Here is a 26,021-nt window from a genome sequence, read left to right as displayed (position 1 = left end):
CTAAATGCTAATTTAGAGTAAAATAAGAAAAGCAGCAGGGATTTGTTCCATCGATTAACTACCACAAGTGTCCAGGACTACAAATGTGTATTTACCGTAAGTCAGAAGCATTTCAGAGTATAATGTTGAGAAGGCTAGCTAGCATCACAATAATCAGTTGCATTCATCATCCTAGAATACCTTCACTATATCATCGTTCTGCTTAAAAATTTCTAATTGTTCTCCACCATTTTTAGAATAAAGTCCAGATTCCTTAGCCTGGAATTGCAGGCCCCTATTTATTCAACAGAAATGTACTAACTTCCTGCTCTGAAGCAGGCAGGTACTAAGGATAAAAAGATGAACAACAAAGGGAGCCTTCCCTTGAAGAGCTCACATCCCAGTTGAAGAGGTCTCAGAAGCAACTGCCAGAGATGCAGCCGACGGAAAGTCAAGGTGAGGTTCAAGTTTCAGGCTACTCAACGCAGCCTCGGAAGACTGGCTGGTTCTCAGAAGAAGAGTTAGAGCTGGTTTTCCATTTTACAAATACCACTTTGGCAGCCATAGAGAGAATGAATCAGAGCCTCATGTCCCACTCTTTTTGCCAAACTGGCCCATTTCTGACCTTTAGAAACCCTAATTTCGCCTACCGCAACAGCTTCCAGTCACAGCCCAGCACACACCCCTCGGCTCCCCTGGGGCCTTCGGGGGAGTCCACCCAAACCCCAGGAGAGCCCCTGTCTGCTGACGTCCCTGCAGTAGCCTGGCACTATGGTGTGCTCTCCAGGCACTAAGGGCCTCCCTCATATTGTCAATGACACCATCGGTCAGGGTTATAAAATCCTTGGTGACAAAGGCTGTGGCAGATTCCTCTGAATCTCCCATCATATCCAGCACAGTTCTTCTTCCACAATATGCCTTCACAAGGTACAGTGCATAACTGCTGCTTATCAGCTGGATTCTATTTTATCAAAACAATAATGTGTGTTTTAAGTCCCTAAGTAGATAGCGTGGAACAAAGAACAGAGGTTTTAAAAGTAACAGCTTCTCAAATTTAAAAACAGAAGTAGTATTTCCAAAAAAAACCCTAAAATCCCTGCATGTTTTTTTCATATTATTTAACTACTTGTAATACATACAGAAATCAAAACCGCAGGCCTGGCAGCAAGAATACCAACCAGAAAACCAAGTCATAATCCATGATCAGAATCTTAGGCTGTAATAAGAAAGCAGGCAAACACAAGCCCATCTCTCTCTCTTACACACACACACACACACACACACACACACACACTTATTCACAACGGTTGCCTCTCCAGGTCAAAGCCTAAGAGATTAAAACAAGCCTGTCCACTTGGAAACAGAGGCCAGATAGACCTACTTATTATTTAATATTTAAACAAAAGAGAAAAATCAAGAATGGCAAAACCATTATTAATGTATGTCCAAGAACACCTTCCTAACTGAAAGTTGGCAATCAAATTATGCACATCTCTATATCTCCTAGGATTTACAGTTTTGCCATCAAAAATGTCCATTACAGTCTACTACATAGAAGTTGACTAATCTGATGTCCTGATACAGACTTCTCCCTGTTGCCTACTTTTTGATTATTTCACTCTTTACTTCCATCAAACAGAGGTAAACCTGAAGAACATCTACCTATATTTTGTTTAATATGTCAAAGATATTAACATAAAACCCAGCGTCCTAACAAACGTAGTTATTTCATTAATTGTCAAAGTTTCGTGAGGTCTTTACTTCAATTAAAGCGCTGTCCCTCTCACATGTCATTTTTAAGAAACTGATTTGCTTTACAACATTTTGTTAAATGTTAACAAAATATATTTTAAATACAACTTGTGGATTAGTCCACCATCTAGGTGAAATTTCTCAAATAATCATTTCTTCTGTTATAGCACTGAATGAAACGTAAGAGTCCTACAACCCTACAAGTTTAGAACTTCATTGTTTCTGTTTACTTCTTCAGTGATGTTATCAAGGAGATTCTCACAAACATAAATAACAACAGTGGAAGAAAAGCATTTGAATATGATATGGAGAATACAACTTAACCCACTTGCACCAAGCACGGTCTTTGTAATGTCTCACTTAACGCTCTCAGCCTCACTTACCTAAAATATCAAATACAACTGGAGGACATGACTTCCAAAGTCCCTTCCAGTCTCAAACATCCGCCAAATTCTAATTTCCTCTGAAATAAACAAACAAGTCATGCTGCATAAATTGGAGCAGTTCCCTCTGAGCCAGGGACCCTGGGCTGCTGCAGGTCAGTCCCCGCCCCCGAGCAGAGCCTCCCTAGGATGCCTGAGCCATTCCTAAGATCCCTTCATGAAAGTCTTCACAGAATAAAACACTACTGAGAAACAGTCAGTGGCCAATTAATCTGAAATCTAAAATACCAAGAAGTGAAAGTTTTGATTTGCTTAGAAAGACATTTCAAGTACACAGCTGACCTCACAAAAAATACTAAGTTAATGCTACTGGGTTTGTTACTGTTTCTGAACTATTTAAAGATGATGTGATGCTCTAAGATTCCAATTTATAATTATTTACCTCCTCAAGGTTCAAGGGAACTATCATGTGTTTAAAGTTAATGGGAAAAACCATATAAAATAAATGGCATTCTCAGTTTCATAACTTATCCCCTTTTAACCTTTCCCATATAGATACTTCTCTTACATTACAAAAATCAATCATTTTGTGAATACATATTAGAGCATCATTTCATGAAGTACTTTATACAGTTTGTCCTATTATAAATCAACACTGAAAAATGTGTGAGCTATAAGCCCATTACTAACTCACACATTTGTAAATGACTATATGAATGTAATTTATTTAATAAGCCTGAGAATTTGTTGTCTCAAAGAAAAAATCGTATGTCCTCTTATAGAAAATACTCCCTGTGGCTTCTTACTGTGAATCTGTAAATCAATAAGCAAACGGCACACACCATTGGACTATCTTCCTAAAAGATTATTATGATTATCAAATATTATTACAAAGTCATAATTATCAGCAAAAAATGCTGTACCCAAAGGGGGAAAATATGGTGAGTAACAACAAAAATTATGAATTCTAGCCCTGACTCTGTCACCGTCCAGCAAATGCAAGCTTAGGAAATCCACTCAATGTCCTCCCTTTACTGTCTGTCCAGTGAAGAAAAGCCTGCCCATTCCTCAAGCAAACCGTTACAAGGAAAAGAAAGCTCATGCAAACCTCTTCTGCCATATTTTCATCTAGCTATACAGTTAAAACAGCAGATTTCAGTGTATACACTGAACAAATTACTTTAGAATAAGTAACAAAATGTTAGCAATGTAAATACTGATTCTAAATTATGACACAACTGTATTATTAATTTTCTCTCTGTAACAGAAAGGCTTTTAAATACTAGCTTTAACTGCATGCTTGATTTTCACCTGAAAATCCAAAAGAAAAAGGAAAAAAGATCTTCATGTTTCCTTGTTGCCATGATTTTTAGGGTTTCCAAATTCTGTTTATATGTCCTCTTCCAGCAAAATGAGTGTCAATATGTTTTACTGACATCTTACACTTACAGTTTTGTAATTTTTTAAAATTATTTATTTATTTATTTTTGGCTGCTTTGGGTCTTCGTTGCTGCACGCAGGCTTTCTCTAGTTGCAGTGCGCGGGCTTCTCGTTGCGGTGGCTTCTCCTGTTGCATAGCAAGGGCTCTAGGCGCGCAGGCTTCAGTAGTTGTGGCTCGCGGGCTCTAGAGCGCAGGCTCAGTAGTTGTGGCTCACGGGTTTAGCTGCTCCGCTGCATGTGGGATCTTCCCCAACCAGGGCTCGAACCCGTGTCCCCTGCACTGACAGGCGGATTCTTAACCACTGTGCCACCGGGGAAGCCCTGTAATTTTTAAAAAATTCCCACAGGCACCTTCTCAAAACATCACAGTGGAGTGAGGGGGGGAATAATTTCCAGGTTACAGGTGAGAAAACTCCAAAGAGGCAAGTTATATGACTTATCCAAGATTATACAAGGAGAAAATAATAGAATTCAGATTTCCTGACTCCTATAAATCAGTTATTAAGTTCAGCCTATCGTGTGTCTCTTCACACACACTCACACACACACACACACACACACACACACACAGCCCTGAGTAACTGTGGCTTCTTCCTGGAAATCGAAAGACTGCAGAAATCTGCATACAAACAAAATTTTCTCAAGCTCTGTAAAGCCACAGTTCACAGCTAGGGTTTCATGGGCTGGAATGCAATCCTCAAGACCACAGAAAAATTGTGTTTAGCTCAAAACCCAACCACATCCTGGAAAGTTCTGAGACAGCCTCGGGTCCCCAAATCCCTTGCTTTTCCTAAATGAACACTTCTGCCATTATAGGAGTCTTCCTTATGCATCCTGTTTTACCAAGGATAATCCTTCTGGCCAGGATAATCCTTTTTAAAAAACAGTATTTATAATACCCCTTTACTGTTCAAAAACCTTTATTAAATTCCTGTCACTTAACTGTTAGACAAAATTTAAATTCACCTCAAGTATTCAAGGCTTGCTAGGCAAATGAATAAAGCAAACATAAAGAGGCCCATCCTGAAGAGTATCTATTTCCGTTTTGAAAAATCATGTATTTCACACTTAAAAAATATTTGACATAAAGAAAAAGATCATTTTTTACTATAATCCATTTTGATCTGAAAACTACATGAGGATACACTTCCAAATAATGTTTTCATTTAACAAATTGCAATAGAATGCATAAAACGCAAGGTCCTATATTAGATTGGGTGACAAAAAAAAATGTAAAAATTAACTTATTTCCTTCTCTCAAAGAGCTTAAAATATAGCAGATAAGAATAAGGACGAACTTCTATGAAATTGCAACAAATTATGATATTGACCATATTCCATATCAAACAATATTCCCAATTTTCTAAGGTTTTTTTAATGTAAAAAAAGGAGGGGTTACGGGGCTTCCCTGGTGGCGCAGTGGTTGAGAATCTGCCTGCCAATGCGGGGGACACGGGTTCGAGCCCTGGTCTGGGAAGATCCCGCGTGCCGCGGAGCGGCTGGGCCCGTGAGCCACAGTTACTGAGCCTGCGCGTCTGGAGCCTGTGCTCCGCAACAAGAGGGGCCGCGGCGGTGAGAGGCCCGCGCACCGCGATGAGGAGTGGCCCCCACTTGCTGCAGCTGGAGGGGGCCCTCGCACAGAAACGAAGACCCAACACAGCCATAAATAAATTAATTAATTAATTAATTTTAAAAAAAAAGTAAAGGGAGATATGAGAGAGACTCTGGTTAAAAAAAAAAAAAAAAGAGGGGTTAGGTATCAAATGATATCAAATGCTTTTCTGCTCTAGTAAGCTTATCATACAAGTTTTCTTACTGAACCAAACAAGGTAATGAATCATATAACTAGACCTTTTCTATTAAACCACCTTTATATGCTCAGATAAACCATCCTTGATTAATGAATGACTGACTCTTCAACTGTTCCATTAGTCTTAATTTTATTACAGAGTGTACACCAATATTCAGAAGTGTTTTCCAAACTCTGTTCTTTAAAACACCAGATTCCCTTAAGTTGTTATCGGTATTCCACAACCAAAACTGAGAGACAGAGAGAGATCCATCATCAAAGGTATCTGCAAAATACTGGGCTAAACAAATACTGGGCTAGACTTCTCGGGGACCCTAATATGCTAAAAAGAGCACTGTGACTCTCCAAAATGGTACCCTATACAGATTTTTCCAAAACTGTCTAGCCACAAAACTCTTCCACAGAACTTCCATTAATCTCTTGGAGAACTCTGGTAATCTGTTAAACACAGCTCGGTTGACATTTTACTTAAATGTCTGGTCCAATTTTTGGTATTAAGAATATACTAACTCAAGAGCATGAATCAGAAGATTCCCATTCATTTAATTTTATGAAATGAAAATATAAAAACTGGGCTTAGAAGTCTGTTGTGAAGACAGCTCATATAACTTCAATTCTTCATGGTTACTGGTCTGCTAATGATTACAGCGAGTCAGTTTTTTAAAACTGTCCTTTATTGTCTTCAGTGCTTTTCTCTTTTTCATTCAATTCTACTTTGGAATTCTTATTCTTAACCTTCTGTGTTTTCTATTGTGTTTTCCTTATAAATCTTGGCCTACATTTTTATTTTTAACCTTTCTATGTTTCTTTGTTCTAAGCATCTTTTGAAAGCAGGACACAGTCGAGGATTATTTTTTAGGTTGAGTCTGTCTTTTAAAACAGAAATTTAATACATTTAACACATTTAACACGTTAAAGACATTTAATGTAAACTGTTTCACTGGTATTTGTCTTTTATAGTCTTGTTTTTTGTTTCCTTCCTGTTTGTTTTTTCATCTCTTGCCGTATGAACCATGTTTGCTTGCTTTAATCCTGTCCAGCTACTTAGAAAACAAACATATATCCCCTCCTATTTTAAATTCTACTGATGGTGACTTCCAAGTTTTTTTAAGTCCTCCATTAACCAGTTTTTGGCTGATTATCAAGGGAAAAGTGAAATCCATCTTATGATACACAATCCCATCCAGGTTAGCCAAGGGCTGATCACGCCATTACTTTTCCCCTAATGCTCCGTATCTCCAAATCCTCAGATTATACGTTTTATAGCCATAGCCTATCTAAGTTATTCCTGGCATTTTGTACTATTTCCAATCTTGAATAACACCCGTTTAGTCCTGCTTTTACATCTAATTGGCTCCAGTGCTCATTCCCAATGCTTTCGTACAAAGATGGCCCCTTCCCAAACTCTTAGTTTTGACTTTTCTCCTATAGTACATCTTTAAGTATTTTTTCTAAAGGTCACACATGCAACACATTTTCTCTACCCCTTGAAAATCTGAAACCATCACTCCCTTTTAATCACACGTAAACAATAATTTGGCTATGTATACACTGTTTTAGCCACAACACCATGCTTTGTTCTCTGCAGTAACTGGTCCGTTACTTCCCGTATTTTGTGATACTAAAGAGAACACGTTAATCCCTTCCAATTTCTTGGATGAAGATCCAAGTTCCAGTGACTCACTTTTATCAATTATTGGTTAATGTATTTACTTCTACTTAATCTACTACCTGCCTGAAATAAATCAAGCTAGCAATCTGAATCACCACCATAAAGGGTGTGATTAGAAAATTATTTTATCTGCTTCTTTCATTTCCACACAAAATACATCTTTTGCTCTATGATCAATGAGCAATTCTGCTTATTTGCTTGCTCAGGTTTCCTTGAACGGCAAGTCCCTTGATTATTTAAATCAATAATTATGCATTTTCATCTGGCACACAGCCTGCTTCTTACATACTGATGATTTATGAACCAACAGCTCCAGAATCTCATTTCCAACCCTACCGGCTGGATCTCTCTGCCCGATGAGCCAAACCAGAAACGTCTAAAGTCTTGACCACTTCAAATCCATTCTACTCTGTATTCCCTCCTCAGTGAATGGCACTGCCACTCAGTCATATAGTTCCTAGGCCATCCCAGACCCTCTGACTCCCTCACCTGCACGAGTCCCCAGCTCCCATTAATTCTACCTCCCAAACCCTCTCTCTGCTTCTCCCGGACTCTCATGATCCTTGCAGCTATTACAACCAATTAATTGTTCTTCCTGACTTTGGTAATGTAATTCCTACTCTCCACGCCCACCATAATGATCAATCTCAAACGAAAACCTCAATATGTCACACTCCTGCCTAAAACCCTTTAAGGAATGAAACTTTTCTTAGCCTTACTGGCTTGCATATAAATCCTATACTCTGGCCTTAATGAACCATTGACACTTCTTCCAAATGCCAGGCTCTTTCACGCCTGTGTGCCTCTGACACACTGTGCCATCCTAGCTGAAACACCCTTCCCAGCTAGCCTGCCTGCCTGGCCAACCTTGCTTCATACTCAGGTGAACCTTTATAAAATACCCCTTTAAGTAATTTGTCCCAGGGCATTTTAATGACTCCATTATCTGTGCACCTGAGGTCCAATACCAACACAAGCAATTACTATTTAAGGGCAGAATCTGTCTCTTTTTTTTTTTTTTTTTTTTTTTTTTTTTTTACCTCCAGTACATATGAAAGTCCAATAAACACTTGTTAAATAATCAAATTTAGAAAACAAGAATTTATAAAGAACACAGGTCTAACAATCAGGACCTAACTAGTTCAAATTCACATGAGCATCTACTGACACTTCTGAATGATTAAGGACAAGTTATTGCTCTGCTCTGAAGGAAAGCTCACAATGAGCACACAGTCTGCGGTGACACAGCAAGGCTCCAAATCCTTCTCCCTGAGGGACAAATACGGGGAGTTTTCTACCGGAAACAAGTGCCTGGAAGAATGAAGTATTACTACTTCTCAAAAGGGTTAAAGTGGAATACAAATAAAAGATGGTATTATTTCTTCTGCTTATCGTTACAGAAGAATTTCCTATGAGGATAAAAAAAACAAGTGATCCTTACTCACCCCTTTCAAAGAAATTTGTCCAAAAAAGCTTTTGACAGACTTTCCATTTGTTTTGGTTAACTGTGGGCACAGGATGCTGCTACAAACACAATAAATGTCCCTTATCATTCTGCCATGTCATTCAGTTACCCACACAGCAACAACGAAAGCCTGGCAAAAGCACATGATCACTAGGCCAACCATTCAGCTGTAACACCAGAAAAAAGCATGGTAGCCAAACTATAACCATCCACGGCAAAAGACTGACATACGTAAAGAGCTAAGATAAATAGCTTGGACCCATCTTCCAAACCTGATTATAAAAAGCATTCCTTGTACTAAATAATTCATAGTAGTGAATTCTATCATAACAAAGCTGATAAGACCCCATGGAATACAAGCCAGTACTTGGGAACACTTTAATGAGTATGAATTATGTATAGTAAGGTCATTTGTTTTAACAGCCTTTTGTCTGTAACAAGCACTCACTAACCAAAAAATCATCACAAAAAAATAAAAAACTTATTTAAATAAAGGAAAAATTTAATAGATGTTTCTGAATTAACACAAATTTTACATTTTGTCTTTATTTAAAAAAAGCTTATAAACTGCTGTTTCTTCATTTGTTTATTAGCACATGTGCTCTACCAAAGACACTGCTCTATATTCTGATTATTCCTGAACTTGCAAAACCCTCGTTTCTTTCCAGGCTAGTTTACAGTAAACTATGAAGTGGTTTTAAAAGATGTCCTATCACTTCCTTCCTTTGATGTTCCTAAACACCAGGCAAGGAAAGGAGCCCTACAGCCCAGTGGTAAAGGCAGGACTCCCAGCCGGGTCTCCCCACATCCCTGCCAGGGATCTTCTCCACTGACCCACACCCAGGGCCCCACGACATTCTCACGACCTGAGTTAGTCGTAACAACAGAGTCTATCTAAGGGACAATTAGGTTAGTAGGACACAATCAGCGTCTAGCAAAGCAAACTGAATGTGTTACCCTACTTCTATGAAAACTCCTGCCTTGCCCCCTCCTGCCCACCCTCACCCCTCAAAAACAGAAAGAAGAAGAATAATTAGACCTCTTGGCTGCTTGACCGCCTTTTTACTGTGCACAGACTTCTAATGCAATGAAAGTTAACAGAAAATTAAGAAAGAAGGGACAAAAAGCAAAGCAGGAAAAGCCACTGACTCATAGTCACACAAAACTGTCCTAGCTTTTAATAAAAAGATTTCTCAACAAACTTACGTAAATCATGGCTATACTTTGTTTTAAAAGTTACCTTCTGAGGAACTACATTCGACCGCTGTTACAGTCTTCTTCACACCACAGAACCGAACAAGTCTTTGAACGGATTCTGTGGCGTTGAGCAAGGCAGCTGCTGGGCAGACTCTCTCAGCAAACTCTGCCCAGTCATGTCCCTCCTGCCTGCACCGCGGTGCAGTCCCCCCTGCTCTTCTCAACACGCACGACAAATCACGCCAAACCTTTACATTCACTAGAAACAAATGTACTTTCTCTGGCACACTTATCATGTGAAACTACGATTTTATGAAGATACTATCCAAAGAATAAGGATGCCTGTTGTAAATTAATAGTGGGAATAACAAACATGTTATGCTGAGGAAGCTACCTAGGACTGCACGGGAGACTTTAAACATAAAGGACTCACGGAAAAAACTGAACATCTAATGAGTAGTGATTACAGACTTACCCTCAAAATGGAATTATATAATTGACATCTACTTCAGTTTTGTTTTCAGAAACCTTCTGACTCTGCAAAAGTCCATTCCTCTGACTAAAGAACTGATAAAATCTTACAAAAATGGCAAACAGTAAGAGGCTTTAAAAGCACAGATTTATTAAGGATGGAAACAGCCTTATTTGGGTCTTCACAAGAAACACCTTACATGTCATACTTACAGCTAAAGTCGGGTAGCAACACAGAAGTTAACTTTTAATTTCTCCCAGGATTCACTGAGTATTTACTTACCTTTTAGTGAAACTGCCCTTGTACGTGAGGAAGGCTGGACAGGCCCTGACACACCTTCCCCAGACATGCTCACCTGCTTCCACCTTCCATGCTGATGACCCCAGAGCTGCTCCCCAGCCGGACTGCTCTGCGGTGTTCAAGCCACACGCAACCACCAGCTACCTACTAGACAGGCCATGCGGGCGTCCCACAGGCATCCAAGCTCCACGTGAGGCGTTCCCCACCCCCGCCCCACCGAGAAGCCATGTCTGTTCTTCACTCGGGTAGTTCTGACGAATGCACATTGAATGAGGACGGAGGAAGCGTTCTGTACTCTCGGCGTAAACAGCAGGACTCTGAACTCTACGCTGATATGGTTAATATTTCTTCTCCTTTGTTCTTCAGCATTAGGCACTATGATAACTTTATCTAAAACTAAGGCAAAACGTGTATTTCCTTGTATCTTAGAGTATTTCCACTTTCCCTTCCCAAGCCAACAGGAGGGATCTGCGCCCTTCTGACAGTCACTGATTTGATGGTGCCCCGCGTGGGAGGACATCTTGGCGCCGCAGTGACAAGGGCAGACCAGCGGTAAGCGTATTCTGTATAGAGCTCTGAGAAGGCCTCCAAAACCATACGAGACAAAGTTTGTCCTCCTGACCCCCACGATCACACTCCTTCTGCTTATGAAGGAGGACAGAGACAGTCACAACTGCAAAAGAATTAGAAAACCTAACAGAGAGATGAATAAACTCTTCACGCTTAGTCAAAGACATCTAAACCCCTGCCTTCAATGAGGCAGCAAACACCAGGACACAAATAAAACATCCTAAGAATCTGCAAGAAAGTGAAGTCTCTAATGTCTTTATTTCATCCCATTTCAATAAAGAGCCACAGCTACTCAAAGGTGGGGGACAGGGGTAGGGAGAAAAAAGTGCTGGAACTGGAGATAAAGGACAATATCACCTACCCAGACCCTCTGCCGTGACTGTGGCCCATCCCGGACGCCCGTCCGCTTGCTTCCTTATCTTCTCCAAAACTCACTCAGCCACTTTTTGACCACAGCCAACGTGTCTCCCAGTTGCTGGGAATACAAAAAGCACCGAGGCAATTGCGATCCATCAAGTTATTCGCAGGCGAGACATAAAGAAACAGACTTTGCAGTATCAGGAAACAAGTATTCCGCCGGACGCCGTGGCAGGGACTGCCAGGACAAGGGCTGACGGGCAGGATGCCCAGGTAGCCTGGCAGCCAGGCCAGCCCTGCAGAGAAAACACCCAGGTGCGTCTGAAGGAACTGTGCGAGCTGGCCGGGCAGAGGACGGGGACGTGCCGACTGACGCAGGGAGAGCGGGGCCACCACAAGCAGGGCAGGAACACAGGAGCTAAGGACGCAGCAGAGGGAGCACCAACGCCCAAACCGCAGTTAGGAGACTAAGGGATTGGAAATTATTCAAGACAATAGTTGAAGGATTTTAAACAAGGGAAAAACCTACCTAGAAACAGGTAGAAGGTGTTGGAGGTGTTTCTTTAAAAAATGAATCAATAGGTAGATAGACAAACAAATAGATTTAACTTAATCCTAAATTTTAAAAGGGGAGAAAAGTTAGAGGACGCTAAAGGGGGAATCTATTTTTAAAAAAAAAGAAAGAAAGAAATAGCACTTCTTCTTGGCAATCTTACTTTTTTCTTGGTAATTTTAAAGTATAGTATAGGATCACTTAAGTCTGGATTTTCAAATATAAACTAAATTTCTTCATACATCTCGTAAACCAAACTCAACTTAATACATTTTTTTAACAAATATATCTGAGGTCCCCTTTATAATAACCTTGATTCTATTTTGATGCTAGTTCCTGACCTGCCATTAACTAAGAACCAAATAAAGAAGTATCAAAGCACTATAGCTTTTACCCCTATTAAAAACAAAACTTTAAACCATAAAGGTACAAGTAACTCTTTATAATCACATCACAGGAGAGGAAAGGGTCAATCTTCTGAGCACAGTACTCAAGACCTTTGATAAGGTGGTACCTTCCCAGGTTAATTGCCTATGTGCTTCTTCTTGAGTTCATGAATATACAATGTATTTCTGGTCCATCTGGCTTGGCCTTTAAATGTTTTTAAAAATAATTATTGACATTTTGATTGTTCTTTTAAACTTCTAGCAATGAAAAATATGAAAAGATACTAAATAAAACGTATCTGTTTTGAAGTGGAACAACTTTTTACTATGTCAGCATTTGATGAACACAAATCAAATGATAATTTTCCATCAATTCAAATTAGTAATTATTCCTAAGAAGGAGGGAATAACTTAGTTCAACATTTTCTCCATGAGGGGATTATTAGAACATCATACTGGAATTCATTTGGCAAATACATACAGTAAGCACCTTCTATGGGCAGAGAGAGGTTCCTTCCCCTTTACAGAAAAGCCAAACCACTTACCTTGAACTAGGAATGGGCTAGCCTCTAAGGATGGGAAACATAAGGATACCTAGTGAACATCTTAGTAAGTCAGGTTCAAATCAATGTCATCTGACTCCTGGTCCTGTTTTAATGTACGTCCTAATTAGAGGAGCTCAGTTCTTACTTTGTTCCTTGTTGCCCAAGCCTCTAATTTATACCTAATCACCCAACTGGTCTCTGTCCTGACTCCACCCCCCTCCCCATCCCCACCAACTTCATGTCTGGCATACTCCTGTTTTTTCCCAGTCCTGGTTCCCACCTCACCGCACTCTGAGATCTTTCAGAAATTCAGAGTTCAGACGCCAAGCCCAGGTCAGACCTTTACCCACTGCACGGGGTAAACCTCCCTCACACCACGCCCCGTGGGCCCCTGTGTCTGCCATTCACCCTACACGTCCCTGAAGTCAACTGCTCAACTGTCCTGGACGCTCCCTCACTACTAGTATCTACCCAGACCTTCTGCCCCATAGAGGCTCTGGCATGCAGCCGTCTGCCATCCCCTGAATGGCCAGTTCTGACAAGAATGGTCCCAGGCCCTGCAGGAAACACAAATATGTACAGGACATGATTCACACCTTCCAGAAGCATATATTCCAGGGAGGAAGCTAAGACAAGTACAACTACGGGGAGAGTCGATAAGCACTAAAGGCCTAAAGAAGCAGAAGAAAGATTTCTTTGTACTTTTTGTACAACATTTGAGCAGAGTTTTAAAGGATAAAGATGATTTTTAATCACTGAGATTGAACAGCTGAAGCATAAAAAAATGGACATTAAAAGCAGCTAGAAAAGCATAAAGATAAAGCAGAGAGGCCAGAAAGGGCACAAAATTTATCGAAAAATGGTAAGTTGTCAGATGGGACCAACATCTGGGGGAGAACAAAGACGTGAATCTGGAAAGGCAGGTCAGGGTTGAGGCTGAAGACAGAGGTCCCGATACAGAGCTGTTAAAAACGGGTGAGCCGGGAGTGAGCATACAGATAATACTGCTCACGCCTGTCTCCCATCTTCTGCAATTAATCAAAACGGAGTTTTAAAAGCATAAAGACAGATCTTTGTTTAGATTATTCGTCTACTCACTGTGGGCTACTTCCCAATACCCCCAAATTTCTTTCTTCCACCTGTGCACTGGTGGGACCCAGGAGGAGAGTGGGGAGAACAGTAAAGGAACAAATGGGGAAAGGAGGGGCATAACGGGAAGAGACGCAGACTCATCCTTACAGCCGCTGCAGGTCTCCAGGGAGCAAATGGCCTGCCCCTCTGCTTGCACGCAGGTGTGCCTCCCAAATTCAGAGAAAGCTGGCCTTGATTCGAAACTAAGTTTAACATCAAACGCTGTGCAGCCGATTGGATCATCTTCCCAACGGTCTCAAAATGCATATGCAAATACCCCACAAACTTCACAGTGAAGAAAAATGGATGTTCGTTTGGGTCTTACTCTGGAAACACTGCCATTCAGAGGCTGACAACCCAGCTCGTGCACAAAAAAGGCCTAGGAACTGCAGCGCGCCCTGCAGGGACCACACCCCGGGAGACAGGGTGCCCTGGCAACCTGAGCACGTCGTCGCAGCCCAGGCTCCTTTTTATTCACTGAACCATTAATCACACTCCCAGTGATCTCTCTCCTAAGCCAGACACTCAACTCTTAAACTGAGTTCTGTGGATATTAATTTAACTCACCCTAAGACCCTGTGCTTGGCCTTTGAAAATGTACAAAAATGAACCTGGACTCGATCCAGGACTTCAAAACCTTCTTTGTCAAGCTGTCTCTTCTTACATTATTTATGATCTACATATGTATATGTGTATATATATATATATATATATATATATTTTTTTTTTAAGGTGGGTGTAGAAATGGTGATAAACAAAAAGGGCCTGAATTTATTGATACACTCCAAATTAATTAAAGAAAAAGGTAAACAAAAAATCACTGATAGAAAGTAGTTTTAAAATGGCCACATAGGCTTGCTTAAGTAAAGAACATACTTACATGTTAAGGCCTGTATCTGGGACAAGGAGGGCAGCTAGAAAGGACTCGAGAACCAGTCCCTTGTTATCGATGGAAAAAGGAACAGGTTAGTCATCACGCTGTCATCACGCTGTTCCCGAACACTTTCCAGCTCGGCCAGATAAGCAGGACAGGAGAGCCTGGCAAAGTCAAGCCCAGGAGTGAGAGAGAGAACTGCAGGTAGAGCTCGGGCCTTGGGGCCCGGAGGCAAAATCTCTGCTGCCAAGCTAAGGGCTTTGCCCTTAAGCAAAATGCAAACCATCTCGGGGGTAAGGAAGTGGTAAGCTTTCACACCCAGCTGAGAAAAATACCCTAAAAAATGCCAAAAATGGTGAGAACAGCACACAGCATAAGCAGTACACTCAAGAGGGACCGTTTGGTTGGGACAGAACTAAAATTAACACTTAGATGTACTATTTTCTTTCGCTAGTTTGAAGTGGCATTTTCTCTTCTATTATTACTCAATTCTTATTTACAGTTATATGTATTTATCTAATTTATTTTAATTGATTTATAACACTGATTTCAGTAATACCTGGCCACCAGCTGAGCTGAGACATTGGCTACATATGCTAGAAGGGTCTGATTACTAAGCGTGAACTACTCCCAGGGCCGCACACCCTCAGCGAGAAATGATGGTAGCAGTAGGGATGGACTTCCATCATAAATAATTTTTTAAATGAAAAAATCTTTTTTAAAAAGGCCATGTGGCATTTCTTACTGTTGCCTGAGGAACACCTCCATTAAAATCACTTGCACTACATCAGAGACCAGCAGCTTTCCAATCTGTGTATAACAACCATCTGGGGTACTTGCTTTTAAATGCCAGTGCTTGTACGTATCAAATCAGTGTCTCTGACACAGGCATTCTAAGGACCATAGTTTGAGAAACACAGTAATAAGACAAATGCTTTGAAAATACAGCCTACCACGGTGATGGCAAGAAGGTCACCATGTATTCTTGAACAGCTATACAAGTTTTCTAAAAATTATTTTCAATGTACAAATAGATATAACTATTTCAAGGAATCGTAAGATAAATCCTTTAGGATTGATTTGATTAATCTCTAATAACTGCTTTGTAAGATAGGATTTTCACTGAAACAGGGAACACATATAATAAACAAATGAGAACCAACTTAAGAGAGAGGCATGGCTACAGAGAAAAAGGAAACAGCCCATCATGATCTCTGAATCACGGCAAAAGAAGAAATTAACGGGAGAAACTGGTCAGTGGGGTTGCCAAACATTTCAGTCATACATACTGTCCAAGAAGCAACAAGGACACGTAAGTTATTGTCAATACAGCAAAATGACAAACAACAATGAAGCCTGGCCCTCATGAATCAAGGTATCTAATATAATGAAATGTGTATTTATGAAATACTGACCAAACAACCCTGTGATCACCCAGGAGCTTTCTGGCCTTTACTATCTATCTACCACCTCTAACTAAGGACTCTTTCCTAGCACTGGCCTCCATAACAGGAATTTCTTCTTCTTTGATCCTATTTCATAGTAAGAATATAGCAACATACCCTAACGTTCCTCATTCTAGAGGCAACAGAAATACTTCCCCACTACACAGCTGGGCTCTCGAATATTTGCTGACTTGAATCAAGGCCCTGATATGGGCAATCAGAGGTGCAATGTCACTCTATCCTCAAGTCTTTTTTGAGCACGTACTGTGAATGCAACAAGACTGCTAATTCAAGCAAGTGAAAACAAAACACCACGCCTACTACCAAGAGCATGACAAAGGTAACACACAAGGCAATATGGACTATTAAGGAATCTAGTGGAATGTGGATTAGCAAATTCACATCCTTGAGTTTCAGTTTATTCTCACATTAAATGAAAATGCCAGTTTAGACAATTTATAAGTTTCCTTCCAGTTCTGAAAGTATTTGATTTAGTGAATTACGTACTTAAGGTCTCCTAAGGGAAACTACAAAATAATGGTGAATGGAAAATGTGATTTTGGAACAGCTGTTCTGTAGTAGTATAAAATACAAACTGCAGATGACATATGTACAGGATAACCTGGGTACCTTTATCTCTCAGGTACAATCTCTGTACAACCTTAAAATATTCTGTTCAGAACAGAAAGACCAGAAATCTAAAAATCTCTTGTGTGGTGAAGAATCTGGGGGGGAAAAAAAAAAAAGTACAGATTTTGCTTGTTAAATTTTAAGTGTAAGTGAATAGAAGTAAAGATGAGGTCATGAGGTGACCCTAATCCAGTTAAGACTGGTGTGCTTTTAAGAAGAGGAGGGAGGAGACACAGGAAGAAGGCCACCTGACACAGGCAGAGACTGGAGTGGTGCACCTATCAGCCAAGGAGCGTCCAGGACGGCCACCAACACAGAGGCTGAGAGAAAGGCATGGGGCATGTTCTCCCAGGAGCCTGCACGGAGAGCACAGCCCTGGGGCCAATTTGATTTCTGACTTCTGACCTTCAGAACTGTGAGCGTAAACTTCTGTTGTTTTAAGCCACCCAGTTTGTGGTAATTTGTTGGGGAAGCCCTGGGAAACCAATACAGGAGGTGTTAAGTACCAAACCCAGAGCATCCATCACCTGGACCGTAGCAGTCAAGGGCGCCCAGAATAGCAGCGCCATCGTGGGCAGTGGCTGTGTAGTCCCAGGCTGGTGGCTTTCTGATCACGAAAGAGGCAGCAACTCCCTTGGTGGCCCGGTATTGGGAAACTTTGCTAGAAGCTCAGACTCCCTCCCAGCCACCAAATACTATTAAACATGGTGTAATAAATTCCTTCCTACTTAAAAGAGAGAGGGAGAGAACGATGAGAATGATTAGAAGAGCAGTGGGAGAAGCACCTAATAAAATACAACTCTTCATCAACAGCTGATACTTTGAACACTCTAGGTCACAAAATGACAAAGTGAAGTTGAAAACAATATGCCATTCAACAACCAAAATATTTATCAAATGTAGAAACTTCATTAAAACTTTATTTCAGGTGTATATTAAAAATGTTTTAAAAAATGCCATTTTTCACTGAATACCTCACCTGCTACTATGCTATTCTAAATGTGTCTAAATACCAAAGACTGTTTAAAAAAAAAAACACACACAAAAGAAGTGAATTTGTAGGTTACCATAAAAAATTGAGAATAAACATCAATTTATTCCTATAAAATCAATCCAACAATAAACATTCTTCTTGTATAATGTCTTTCAATTTACCTGTATTTGTTAAATAACAAACCATGCTTAGAAGTAAACTATTTGAAATAAGGACAAGCTATTTGGCTGAAATAAATTACCTATTGTCCAGTTCTGGGTATCTTTATGACAGTATGCAAACATATCCCATTATTTTACTATAGGGTTCAACAGTTAGATATAAAAGGCAATGGAAGACTGGCAACTCCTTACATTTTAGAGGTATAACAATTTTTCATAAACATGTCTAACTGTTCCATTTTTCCAATCATAATATAATAGAGGATATGTGGCTTTGCTATGGTTACAACCACAAAAAAATTAGAGTAATTTGCCAGTTAAATATGAGAATATGAGAAAACTATCTTAACAATAAAAAAAACAGAACTGGAAGCACACTAGAAAGAATATTCTAATTTTTTCCATTTTTGAATCAGTATTTAAGTATCTTTCTGCAACTCTCACTTTTTTTGTTGTGCAAAATATAACCCCCAAGGCTCTTGTGGCTTTTTCTACCTGAGGAACTAAGGATGACTGTTCTTTCCCCGCAAAGTTCAGTAAAAACATTAACTCGTGCTGGGAACAATTAAATTATAAATATGGAAATCGCAGGGCAAAAGGGAAGAATGACTAAGGCAGAGAAAGTAGAAATGGCAGCAGAGCTGGGTAGGAGCCTCTTCAGATAAAGCTGGGCAGCAGGGCCTGCATCAGAAGAAACTGAGAAGACATGTGTTTCCCACCACAAAATGTCCTAAGAATAGAGAAAGAGGTGAAATGAAACTAACATTCACTGAGCCTACTACCCTACTTCTACAAAGACGTTGTTATTTACTCCTCAAAGCAATGTGACCTAAGCTGAGAAAACTACGGTCTGAACAAATCAAGTAACTCAAGCAAGGTCAGAGGGTAGGAGAGGAGCCTGGGCCTTAGTCTTTTTCACATCACGGTAAACACAGAAAATGATATTTGTGCAGCAAGGTCACACAAAGAGAAGAGGCTGGTAGCAGCCGGTGGCAACTAGCCCTGAAGCTCCAAAGCCCCAGGCCCCGCCCCGAGGTGTCAATATTTCGGCCCACCCAGAACCCACTCCTGGCTAGGACTGGGAAGTCCTACTGTGTAAGCTCAAAACTGTTGCCTCTTCCATTCCACTCAGCCGCTTCTCAGCAGCTGCAACCAGGTCAGCCACAGCCAACTCTACTGAGAGCAAAGAGGCAGGGACCCCGCAAGTACCCCCAGGCCACAAACGCCGTGACTATAGCCTCTCCTTACAAATGCAGGCCCTTTTTAGAATTTTTTTTTTTTTACTGGAAAAAAAAGTCTTTTATAAAAGACTTAGTCAATAAATAAATAAATAAAAAGCTAAATAAAATGATTAAATTAGAATGCCAAAAAAAAAAAGACTTTGTCAATTTTTCTAACAGGAAAAAAAAATCTGTGCACCCTCTTGCTCATGCCAGAAATTCTCTCTCACAGCGGCAAAAGCAGTCACTCCAGTCGACTTAGAACGAAAACTACTAGTTAAAGAAACACAGCAAAGCACATTCCTTCTAGGGCTATCAGTCAATCAAGCAAAGAATGTCTGACATCAGAGTCCATCTTGGCTTAGCAACAAGAAGGAAGCTGGAGAGAGGGCAAATCCACTCGACATCACAGGATGGGTGTGGGATCCCCCCGAGGCAAAGAATGACAGAAATCCCTGAAAACGTGAATAAATCTGAAAGAGGCTGATATATTTATGAGGCCTCTGAGATTAAACACAAAATTTGGCAATGAATAACTGGGCGTTATTCTGAGAGGACTGGGGAAGATCAAGAGACCGTCACAAGGGATCAAAGGACCAGAAAAGGCGAACACAGTGCCGTGGAAAATCCCTGTCAGCCCAAACATCCATCCTAGAATCAGGTTTAGGCCCTTGGTACTACCTTCTAGGGCAGAGCTGGGCCTCCAGCCCGACTGTATGAAGAAAGTTTTACTGGAACACAGGCACACCCACCTGTTCAGGTATGTCCACGGCTACAGTGGCAGTAGCTGTCACAGAGCCCATACAGCTCACAAAGCCAGAAACATTTACTCTCTCATCCTTCAGAGACAAAGTCTGGGAACCCCTGTTCTCTACAAAAGCAATCTGGTGTGAAAAAACTGCCTTTAACGACTTCCACTGATTATCAATAGAAGACCAATGGCAAGGTTTACAGAAAGGTCTATTTCCGTTAAGTAACAGAAAACATATACATTTCTAAAATTTGATAGACCAATTAAATAACTTCCATTCAGTTACACACTATTCCGATTAACACTTTGGATAGCTATTAGCGAACAGCTCATTGTATCGGCTCATTATATACATAGTATGACAGCTGTTATTTTAACAAAGGTTAAAAAAGAGAAGTTACCCTGCTCAAAAAAAATAAGGAATGCTTCAAGACCATCTATCTGTCCTTCTCATTCCCACTGCTCACTAAAAACCATGAAATATATTCTCTAAGTGTTTTCCTTATTCTGTAAAGATAAATAATACACAGGGATAATCAAACTATTAATCACCAAAAGAGGAATCAGCAGTTTAGAGGTTTTATAACTCTAAGAATGAATGGTTCTACATTAGTTCTATGTATAAGTTCAAAATTTCTCAACTGCCGTTCTATCCTGCAAATAAACATATTTGATTACAATTATATAAATTCCCTATAAAATTGAAGGGAGGAAGAAATGAATTGAAACATTCGAAAGTATGAAGAAATGTTTCTTAAAACATCTTGCTATACATTTATAGAAATGCTGATAAAGTAATTGCTGGTAAGGCAATTCAGAGCAAACATTAATCATACATGTCATTTCCAAAACACCCTTAGTATTATGCTAAGTTTGCTGCCATGTTTTATGAATGATGTAGTAAAACACCTACCCACATAACTCTTGAGCAAATATTTGAAGGGACAAATATATTAATTTGAATGAAAACAGGAATGTGGACAGAGTATTGCTTTATGCAGCTGCCCTGCACATTTTTAAAATACCAAAGCCTGTTTTAAAAAAAATCAAACAAAACCTGAAAGGAATTTTGGGGACCTATTACCTAATTAAGCAACTTCTTTTCCAAAACTGCATTAAGTAATCGTTATTCTCTCCTCTCCAGATGCCTTGAACGGTGGCTACATTAGTAATACTGGAAAGATACTAAAATATCAGACAGTTCCAAAGAAAACAGCTTTTGGCTCTAGAAACACCGTAAAACTCTCTAATGATTTCTCTGACTACATACTTAAGTAAAAAAAAAAAAAAAAAGAAATCTACATTTCAGTAAATGCACAAGAGTCAGGAAGAAAACACTTAAATGTCTGCAATAAACCAGAGCCTCACACTGCCAACTGCAACCACCAGAAAGATGAAGGGAGTGGAGTATGAGATCAGATACTCCTGCCCACAGACTACACCCGCGTTCTGGTCATGTGGAAACTACAAAACTGAGTTTTATTATCCGGGTAGGTTAACACCCGAGGCCTCAAACCTCCCCTCCCCACCAGCACGCGGCCATCATACCAGGCGTGCTTTCCTCCTTCTTGGAGTAAGTGCTGCTTTAGGGGCTGGAATAGCGCTCTTGAAACTGTCCAGCCAGGAGAACGTGTGAGTGGGAAAGGGCGTGGAGGGCGCTGCAGGTGTGACCCGAGTCAACGACCCCGAGCAGCACAGCAGTGCAAACTAGGAAATGAGTCTGCACTCCAGGGACGGTCGTTACTTTTTTAACTGAAAAAAATTTTTTTCAACTGTCGGAAGAGTCCCAAGTAATTGTAAAAACGCTTAAGGATTGGGATTCTGACATTTCTTGGTTTTCATTTTCAGATAATTTCAAAGAACAAGGAGGGGGCTTGTGAAAGAAACGCGTAAAATGAGGAAGGGGCTTGTGAGAGCCCCTCCCCCTCTCCATTAGTCACACCAACCGGTGAGTCCAAAGCGCGGCTGAACCTTGAAAGGAGACGAGCACCACGGGGTCCTAGGAACCTGCCGCTGCGCCCTCCTCATTTTACGCCTGTTTCTCTCACAACCTCCCCTTATCTTGCCCGTTTACCCCACACGCCCACCCCCATCTCACAAGCCCCCTCCTCGTTTTACGCGTTTCTCTCACAAACCCCCTCCTCGTTTTACGCGTTTCTCTCACAAGCCCCCTCCTCATTTGGCGCGTTTCCCTCACAAGCGCCCTCTCCTCATTTTGCGTGTTTACCTCTCAATCTCCCCTTATCTTGCCCGTTTACCCCACACGCCGCCCCCCTCCCTTGAGCCCCCGGGACCGGGGGAAGTGCCCGCCCTCCAGCGGGAGCAGAGCCGTCCTCACCGCGCATTGGCTGCGGGGGCCGTCAGTCTGAAGGGGGCGGGGCCTCCCGCACGAGAGCCGAATCTCAGGACCGCTCGTCTTGCAAGGTCCCGGGCTGCCCCAGACCCCGGGAAAGCAACCAGCTTCCACTAGGGGTGCCTTAGCCTTTTAGTTTCGCCGCCCTCCTCCCGCCGTCCCCATAGTTTCTACCCCTTTGACGCCTCCGAGACGCAAAGTTTTTCAAAGCTCCAACATCTCTCCCCCACCCCAGCAAGCTCCCACCTAGTCCAGGGCCAAGCGGAGGATGCTGCGGTTTTAGGAGTGAAGCAACCTGTGGACTGGATCTCCTCGACGGTAGCGAGGGATCCCTTCCTCTGGAAATGAAATTGCTTACGCTTTATGTTAACCGTTTTGGGGGCACTGGCCTTCATCAAGCGTTACAGCCAAGAATACTCGGCATCAATTCAGCAAGAGTTGCCACAAAGAATTAACAGAGTTAACTGCATCTCTTGTCTAACTATTCACCCTTTCAGTGTTTGTCTGATAGTACCAAACGTACCATAAACTTTTTGAGTGAAAGTACTATGCCATTCTCCGACCACACCCGGAGCAGCTCAAGCTCCTGCACAGACCTGATGGGTCTCACACACACATTCTGTACTTTATTCTGTAATGCAACCTGGCGAGACACACTGCTGTAGCCTGCTGGGAGTGTGCATACTCCTTGAAACTGCAAATTCCTCGGAGAAGGAATTAGAAACAGTGGTTCTAATTATAATGGGTACACAATGCTCTACAAACCATGGGCATCTGATCGTTTCAACTGCATCCTTACGATCAGTAGCCTCAAAGGAGGGGAAAAATCATTTCACTTCTGCAATATGTTTCTGACTTTCAATTCCATCGCCAACAATGCTCAAGGATGGAAACATATCTTACTGTAAAATAAGTATATTTTTAGTATCTATCCCTAACAAGGACTGCAGCTGTGCAAGAACAAGATTCACCTGTGTGAAACATCATCTCCCAAGGCCTACAGTATATAGGAAAGAGGTAACAGGGATTCTTAAATCTCACTGTAGGATCCTTCCTCTAGGTTGTGTTCGCTTCCTGACCCTGTCCTGGGGCAATGTGGTCTTCTTACTTTTCTCCTTTCTCCTCTGCGCTCCCCCTCGCCTCTATGGCTTTGGCCTCAATGTTCAATGTCTTTATTTCTTTTCCATTGCCACTATCACCACCAATGTTCGCTACTGCCTTGCAATCCCTCTCTCTGACGTTTCCTAGTCCTGACAGAGTCCCAGTAAAGCTCCCTCTCCAACAGGTCGGTCACCCTCCCCGCACTGCTCAAGGCCGGTCTGCAAGGCTCCCACCACCCACCTCTCCTCAGAAGTTCGCTCTGCCCAGTCCGCCTGAGGCTGACGGCTGACAGCTGGACCCAACCAATCCGCGTGGAATAAATAACGGCCCCCGCCAATGAGCGTGCGGCGGGAGGCGGAACTTCGCCAAGTTCCTCGGGTCCCCAAACCGAGACCTGTTGCGCCGCAGCCGTGGCCGCGGAGTTTCTTAGTTACAGCGGCGGCCTCGGACGCCCGAGCCGCACGGGGCACAAGGCTCTCGCCACCGCCCACGACCGGACCAAAGCCCCCACCCGCTCGGCCGCGCGCCCCGCACAGCCTCCTCTCCCCCTGGCGGGGTCCCGAGGCCGCCGCGCGCGAGCCTGACCTCCCCTCCCGCCTGGCTCCCGCAGGCGGCCCCAGCCGGCGGGGCCCCGACCCGCGCGCCAGAGACACCGGCGGCGACTCACCAAGAAGCGGGGAGCTCTCCGTTCTCCGGCCGGCGAGGGACCCGGGGCGGGCGGGCGGCTCGGCCAGGCGGCGCCGCGCACAGGCCCGCTGGGCCGGGGGCTGTGGCTGCTAGGCCCGGAGCGCTGGCCACCTCCCGCCGCGCCGCCCCCGCGGACGCTGCAGGCACGGGGACCCACCCTGTGCACAGCGAGGCGCGTCCGGAGCGCGAGCTTAGCGGTGGCCCATCCTCCCAAGACTCCCGCTCCTCCTCCCGCGGCCGCTGCTGTCAGGAGTATAAACATCCCGGCATCCCCGAGGAGGGGGCGGGGCGTGCGTCGGCACCGCCCCCACGCCGAGCCCCGCCCCCGAGCCCTGCTCTGGCAGTACGATGCACCCGCTGGCCGCACGGTGCATCTGCTGTCCGCTGGCCTCCGCGGAGGGACCCCCTCCACTTCCGCGCTGGAGCCCGGGCGGGTCTGGGGGAGCCCTCCTGTGGTCAGACCGAACCCTATTCCCTTCTTTCCGGCCAACTTCCCTCCAAGCCGGGGGTCGGCTGCTTTTTGAGAACTTTATGTTTAGATGCCCTATTTGCAAGCGGTCAGCTGAATTGGTGACAACGCTTTCTTCTTCTGGATCATAGCGTTTTGATCCCATCGTCTTTTCCTAGGTGATGTAACTGCCTCTGCGCTTGAGAAACTTACATTAAAGTAAGAGACCCAGCTTAGAGGACAGTGGCTTTTAGGACATTCCTGAAAGCGGAACTACCTGGTTTGGTCCTAAGAGTCTTTGGGGGGTGGAGGGACATTTGTTATATCGCAGAACCCTAGTACATGGAACTGCAGAAGGAATGCTTTGAACTCAGCCGCTTCGCTACTTCAATAACTGGACACGCGTTACCGGAGGACACGGCTAGAAGGCAGTATAGAGTCAACCACACCTTGATTGTAATCTCAGCTCAGGGGTTATTAACTCTTGAGTATTATGTTATTTCATCTGTCCCAAGTCTCAGTCTCTTTATCTGTAAAAGGAGAATAGTAATAATACCTATCTCTAGAACTAGGCTAGAATTAAATGAGATACAGCAAAATGCTGAAGCACAAGAGCCTGGCATAGAAGTGCTCATTGAGGAGTTGCTATTACTCCTAGGTCCGTTCACTAGTTTGGCTTCCCAACCAAAGGGAGTCGAGCTAAGAATGAGTAGATTATAGCTCAAATGCTTAAAATGTTAAAGCTATGGAATTAAGATTTGGAAAGTTTATTTTTAGAAAGAAAGTAATTCAAAATCTCAATAGTAGATGTTGACTTCAGTGGTTAATAAAGTGTTAATAAACCTGCTAGACACTGTTCTAAGGAATAAAGATACAACCCTTACCAAGACACAAAGTCCCTGCTCTCATGGACCTTATATTGTAGAAAAGGTAATAATAATATAATAAGCCAATAAATGCATACTATGTCAAATGGTGATTCATTAAAAAATAAAGCAGGGGATGAATGGAGAGGCATTGGAGGGTGACCAAATTGACTTGGGTTTGCAGAGAATAGCTCTGCTGAAACTAGTCAAACAGTTAAAAGACTATTATTATAACAATCAGGTAAAAGATACTGATGACAAATTGTCATGCTAACAGTGGAGGTGATAAGAATGGTCAGATCCCAGATATATTTCTGGGATATATATATTTCCCAGATATATTAAGATACAGCCAATAAGATTTAACAATGAACTGAACTTGGGGTAGGAAAGTGGGCAAGAATGAAGCCAATGATTTGGCATTTGAACCAGGTTGCTCTGTCGAGTCCCACCAAATCAAAATCAATCAAGTAAGGACA

At 42.3% G+C, this 26,021-nt stretch overlaps 1 protein-coding gene across 2 annotated transcripts in view; it reads right to left on the bottom strand.

The window, feature by feature from the left end:
* The window catches only part of NEK7 (NIMA related kinase 7), a 150,087-nt gene extending 125,602 nt beyond the window's left edge, over nt 1-24,485 (bottom strand). For both annotated transcript variants that reach the window (XM_036848519.1, XM_036848529.1), the window contains exon 1: nt 24,209-24,485. The gene's annotated coding sequence lies outside the window, so the exon portion shown is untranslated. The remainder of the gene's footprint in view (nt 1-24,208) is intronic.
* Between the last annotated feature and the right edge of the window lie 1,536 nt (nt 24,486-26,021).

Source organism: Balaenoptera musculus, chromosome 1 (genome assembly GCF_009873245.2).
Source record: "Balaenoptera musculus isolate JJ_BM4_2016_0621 chromosome 1, mBalMus1.pri.v3, whole genome shotgun sequence".
NCBI classification, from domain to species: Eukaryota; Metazoa; Chordata; class Mammalia; order Artiodactyla; family Balaenopteridae; genus Balaenoptera; species Balaenoptera musculus.
The sequence above is the reverse complement of the archived record's forward strand: the minus strand, read 5'-3'. Positions and strand labels throughout refer to the sequence as shown.